At 32.7% G+C, this 6,894-nt stretch overlaps 1 long non-coding RNA gene across 1 annotated transcript; it reads left to right on the forward strand.

The window, feature by feature from the left end:
- On the forward strand, nt 1-5,337 carry LOC139486961 (uncharacterized). Its single transcript, XR_011655695.1, has 4 exons — nt 1-138; nt 977-1,110; nt 2,967-3,111; nt 5,115-5,337. It is a non-coding gene; the product is annotated as an uncharacterized lncRNA (long non-coding RNA).
- Nucleotides 5,338-6,894: the final 1,557 nt, after the last annotated feature.

Below are 6,894 nucleotides of genomic sequence, written 5' to 3' on the forward strand. Positions count from 1 at the left end.
CTATATACCATTTGTGAGAGGAACATGCGAGTCGTTTTTGTACGATATCTTGAATTGTTATGGTCTATATGATGTTCACCCAATAACCTCTCCGGATTCTATCCTCACTTTGTGTGACCAGTATTATCCAATATGCTCGTGAGTAGACTTTAAGTCTTCTTCTAATGATAGTTTTGTGTTTTCTCATAACTCTTTAAATTTGTATGCCCTAAAGCACGGCGAAAGGGGCATTAACTTTAGGGTTACCCTTGACGCCGTCCGTTACATTATCGTTTGAAAATCAAGTTTGAGTGGGGACAACCCTGTCCTCAGAAAAATTGGTAAAACGAAAACAACTAAATGTTAGATTATCAACGATAAAACGTCCAACTATAAGTCATGCGCAACAGTAGTTATTGCCCTTTAAAGTCAAATTTAACAATTTTTCGTCAATTTATGTAATCATTTACAATCTCCCCTGGAACAACTCAGTAAGACAAATTTAACCAAATTTGACCAAAATCAGCATTAGGGTATTTTGTTTAAAAAATGTGTCCGATGACCCTGCCTGCCAACAAAAATTGCAGTCACGGCTAAAAATAGAAATTAAGGGGGAAATGCCGATTTTTACTGAAACTAAATCAAAAGTATAACGGTTGCATTATTCCATACATCAATTGTAATTACAAATACCAGGTAAGCGACATAAGCTCCATCACTCATCACTGAAAACGACTTATCACCGGACAATAACTTACATTTAACAACAAAACGGGTGCAAATAGTGTAACAGAAAACTAGTAACTCCCTCAAATATTAATACCAAAACGTGGAATGACTGTAAATTAGACAACTGTCCACCAGACAGTCCTCATATTTTGGCTGGGCTCGTGTCACTCAGTCATTAGTTTCAAGTTTAATTAGTTTTTGTTGCTGTTGTTTGCTGTTGTTTTTTATTTTTCATGAATGATTAACAGCAATTTATAAATTTGAACAGTGCAAAAACGACCTTTCTGAACTGTTACAAGAATGCAATGGCATCATGCGAAGACAGGCGTTTGTTTAATCCACTGATTATGGAAGAACTGTCAGTAAAATCAGTTCTGAACGGATGTTGCGCAAAAGAAGCAGGTATGTATTTGAATAGAAACACAGCAGGTTTTATGAATGAATGGAAAATTTGTATTTCAATAAATCGTTGTGAAATCCTATCCTAGCATCCAAACTCCGTAGATCACAAGGTGTTTTGAACATCTATTCATCCAATTAGAATAAACTAATTGACCATGGCCATGTCCATCGTCAGGAGCGCTATCTGTAATGACTTGACAACAGTTTAGTAACTACATTCCTTGTGAATTAGTCTGTTGAATGATTTGGTTAGCTGTTTTACATTTTTGAGCTTTGTACAGAATATTACCATAAAAGATTGAATGTGAAATACCTGAACGTATGCGATATCTGCAGGTTGATCTTTATTTACGATAAATGATGCCATTCTGTAAATGTTTTGACAAGTTTGTGATAGTGAAATTGTTACATACACGAGCGAATCGAACAAGTTCGATTAGTCTGTTGAATGAAATTTTTACATACACGAGCGAATCGAACAAGTTCGATTAGTCTGTTGAATGAAATTGTTACATACACGAGCGAATCGAACAAGTTCGATTAGTCTGTTGAATGAAATTGTTACATACACGAGCGAATCGAACAAGTTCGATTAGTCTGTTGAATGATTTGGTTAGCTGTTTTACATTTTTGAGCTTTGTACAGAATATTACCATAAAAGATTGAATGTGAAATACCTGAACGTATGCGATATCTGCAGGTTGATCTTTATTTACGATAAATGATGCCATTCTGTAAATGTTTTGACAAGTTTGTGATAGTGAAATTGTTACATACACGAGCGAATCGAACAAGTTCAGATACATAAACATCATACGATGGTATTAAGGATACACCACCGTCTTAAAACGGAAAATTATCAATAGGAAATAAAAAAAAATCATATCTTTTATTGTTAATTTGAATATTAAGCTTTAATAAGATCCAGGAAAGGGTAATGCTGATTGTTAATATTAGCTTTATTCCAAGTAAGTTCAGGATAAATCTTTTAAGTGTTTATACTGAAGTCGTTATTATCAAAAGCCAGACTATCTTTATATCATCCCAGTATCTAAGGGTGTAATTAAATGTTTATGTCAGTAGTCCTACTAATTTTAGACGTATATTGTGATTTGTAACAATACAGAAACATGTCCACGATCAGTAGTACACAGTAAGTCTCAATTGGAATATTGATAAATCTCTATAGCGAATAAAACTATTATCCAGTAAAGTTTCAAGCGCAGTTTTCATATCAAAGCATGCCCTATATACATGTTTCTTTTCCTTGTTTTTTTTTTTAGAACAGTGATATAAAAGAGATTGAACATAGATATTTACATTCTGTCGATTTTTTGTTTCCAAATGAGATTATGAGGCATGAAAAAATGTAACTAAAAAACAAACCAACTAACTAACATACATGTATAGACAAAAGAGTGTCGTTCTAAGAATTCTTCCAGCTACTAAATGTTAGTTCAAAGCCAATAACATGTAATAAATAAATAAATTGATTTCAGCTAGACTAAAAAAAATGTTAGTACAATATTCCAACAGCATAACTATTTAATTTTTAACTTGCATTTTGATATTTTCGAAGTCAACTTCCTACAAAAATATATGTTATCAAAATTTCAAAACACAAATAGTGCATGAGAAACACACATATAAACAAAAAATATAAACGAATTGAAGGTCAATATTTTTAAAATGATATATTTGTTTGGACGCTTATCAATGGCAATTAAATCTACAATCTGTTTCACAGTTGTTGTCCATTCGTTTGATATGTTTTATCCTTTGATTTTGCCTTTTGATTAGGGACTTTCCGTTTTGATTTTTCTTCGGAGTGATTTTTGTGATTTTACTTTTTTCAGTAATTTCGGATGGTAAAACCCAATGTTTTGGAGACCTATACAATGATATTCATACGATCATCAGAGAGTATTGTTTCCAAATGGATATTTTGACTCAAGTAGCAGTCAAAGCTGTTGACTCTGGAAATTGGACAACGTATTGTGGGTAATTATATTACAAATTTACAAAATTATATATCAATAAAAAGTAAAATAAAACAAATACTGAACTCCGAGGAAAATTCAATCGGAAAGTCCCTTATCAAATGGCAAAATCAAATGACAAAGCACATCAAACGAATGGACAACAACTGTCATATTCCTGACTTGGTACAGGCATTTTGAAATATAGAAAATGGCAATATGATTCATATACAGGGTTTACAACTGACTAACGAACACTCTCCCACAAGAGATTGTTCAAGAATGACTAAGTATCAAGTGTCACTGCATCTACTCTGTTTGCTGTCAATTATCATCTGAAGACATCAGAACTTTCATCGAATCTGTTCTTTTTTCGATTGAGTCTGAATCACTTTAGTGTGATTGTTTGCTGATGTTACGTCACTATTCTATTCTTCTAACAACATCAGTATAATTGAAATAAATAGAAATTCGGACACACATATTAGGTCTCAACAATAAGAACGGTATTTATACCCCCACCCTACACAACTGCTTGAATATCTGAAAACCCTGCTACTGTGGTTATACGGTCTATTAAGCCTCAGGAATTAATGAGAAAACTGCTATTGTTTTTAATGGCGGAACAATATACCATATAAACATTTGAGTATACTATTAGTTCACATTCTATATTTAGAGGTGTAGGTTCATATAGCTGTATTGTATTGCACATGATAATATTTGAAGTGAAATTTTTAATGACACGTTATTTTTTTATTGGTTTTTCTTAAACAATTACTGTTTTAAGTTTGGATTACTTGTGTCTGATTCTAGACTAATATTTTATCAATACGATATGTTTAATCGGTCTAATTTTAGTTTTAACACTATTATACTTAGACATTGGTATATCAGAGAAATGGTATGCTGTTGTGTCTGTTTGTTTTGTTCAAACATCGTTGTCAATATAATGGAATTTTATGCGACTGTCACACAAGTGAGAGGTTTAGCTAGCTATTAAACCAGGTTTAATCCATCAATTTCTACATAAGAAAATGCCTGTACCAAGTCAGGAATATGACACCTGTTATCCGTTTGATGTGTTTGAGCTTTTAATTTTGATAACGGACATTCCATTTTGAATTTTCCTCGGACTTCGGCATTACTGTTTTTTTTTTTACTTTTTATCACTACACAATAACATTGAGAAAGGAATGGTGAATGTGTCAAAGGTACAACAATCCGACCAAAGACCAATTAACAGCCACAATGGGTCTACAATGCAGCGAGAAATCTCGCACCAGGAGGCGAGCTTTAGCTGACCCCTGAACAAAAATATATACTAGTTCATCGATAATGGACGTCACACTAAACTCCGAAATATATAAAAGAAACTAAAATCAACAATCATAAAAGACCAACAAAGGCCAGAGGCTCCTGGTGCGGTGGTTAAACATGTTTTTTTTTAATCTCTACCCACCCGTTATACCTTTAGCCAACGTAGAAAATACAAACACACAACAATATGCACTGTACAACTTAGTTTAAAAGAAGTCTGAGTCCGATGTCAGAATAAGTAAAAGAAACAAAATGAAATTGAAACATAAATTAACAAATGCATGTTTTAAATATTACAAATAGGATGCGACAGTATAAAACAATGTTCTAAACTCTTATTCCATGTTCTATGTACAAATCAGGATATTTTAACCCAGCCTTTCAAACTACGACGTAGAACATATCTCAATTAACGATTTTGCGGTACGTTAGCAGAAACTAGCGGGTTGTGCTGCTTTTGTTATACTATCAAACTTATCTGGGGTATATACTAAATTTAGTCCTGGTATCTATGATGAGTTTATTTATATGGTTACTACTGTAAACGATCAAAGGTACTTCCAAGTTCTCCGTGTTCCTTATAAAAAAAACCATATATAATAGCCGTAGCGATTTACTACACCAGATAAAAGTAACATATGTGAAATCTTTGCAGTTTTAACATCAAACCTACACCTTCAAATAAGTTTGCATTGATTATTTTAGATTACTTGATGAAGCGCAAATTTGCATAAAAAGCATTACCAGTCCATTGAACTGTACCACAGCGTACAACGACGCCACTATGCACCTTATGTATGCATCACAGCCACCATATTGTTGGGATAACTCTTACAACTTTTATTGGATCGATCGATATGGCATCAACGCATGTACGTCTAATTGGTCTAGGTGCCATTATATCACTATGATGTTGATTTTTCTATTTGTTTAGACATTGTATTTTGTAAACTAAACTTATAATAGTTGTCGCAATGTATTTTAAACATTAAACTAAGTGTTCTCGTTTGATTTTTTTACATTTAATTAGTCAAGTCAAATTTGTCAGAGCTTGTTAAGCTCATTGTTGAAGGCCGAAATCTGTGGTTAAAAGAACTCCTTAAATATTGTAAAATGTTCAGCAATATGATCTTCAAATATTTTACTTATTTCTGCATTTTATTCCGGAAATTTTCATACATGAAGATAATATTTGAATGGTATCAAGAGTTAAGCACTGAAAATCAGGAATATGGTATTGTTATCTTATAGTTCGTTTCTGGGTTTGTAGCATTGTCGTTTGTTTTTGTTGCACTTCAATGGCCCTGTTGTTTCGTTGTTTTCCTCTTAGTTAATATGTTTCCCTCGGCTTTAGTTTGTATAAATAAAGGCAACAGTAGTATACCGCTGTTCAAAACTCATAAATCCATGGACAAAAAACAAAATCGGGGTAACAAACCAAAACCGAGCGAAACGCATTAAATATAAGAGGAGAACAACGACATAACACCGAAACGCAACACACACAGAAACGGACCAAGCATCAGACAAAACACCACGAGAATAACAAATAACATAAATCGATTTATGACTTTTGAACAGCGGTAAACTTCTGTTGCCTTTATTTACTTGTCACTGAATTTATATTGAAAGTCTGTTATATGAAGATTTTACTACAAGTATAACACAAATTTAACATTGACGCGTCTGGCGTATGTAATGTAAACTGGAAGATTCCATTTATAAATAAAATATGGAGAAAAAAATATTCTGTTTACAACATTTACTTTTCATCACTTTTGGATACCATTTTCGGATCATAAACAAGTTGTTGTCTAAGTTTGGCAGAAATCTAGGATAGTTAAGAAAGGTATTAAAATTTAAAAAAAAAATTAACCACAGAGTGAATGTCTATGTCAACTGGTTGAGAACAAAAATCATTAATAAGTAAAATACGGAAAACAAGATTTTTGTTTTACCAAATTTACTTCTGGATACCATCTTTGGATCATACACAAGCTTCTGTCCAAGTTTCGTAGACATCTAGGATAGTTTAATAAAAGTTGGTGAGAAAACTTTACCACAGAGTGAATGGTTTGTTAACTGGCAGAAAAAACTAAGTTCATTTATAAGTAAAATACGGAAAAAAGAATTTTTTTTTACAAAATTTATATCCAGATACTATCTTATGATCATATAAAAGCTATTGTCCAAGTTTGATACAAATCAATGATAGCTCAAGAAAGTTATAAAAATTTCAAAAACTTAAAACTACAGATGGCATATTTGTGGGCGACGCCAATAAGCGAATGTAGGAACGCTATGTCTCCCTTTTTCGACAAAAGTCGCAGGCTTGACAAAACTGAGTGCGATGTCGAGGTCAAATGAAACGTTAAGCTTGCGAATCGACATTTTAGTTTAAAGCTGCATTTTGTATTAGTTGTTATTGTCTTTTAACTAGGTATGAGTAATTGAGAGTATTCTTAGATTAGTGCCATTCTGTTGT

This window comes from Mytilus edulis, chromosome 8, assembly GCF_963676685.1.
Source record: "Mytilus edulis chromosome 8, xbMytEdul2.2, whole genome shotgun sequence".
NCBI lineage: Eukaryota > Metazoa > Mollusca > Bivalvia > Mytilida > Mytilidae > Mytilus > Mytilus edulis.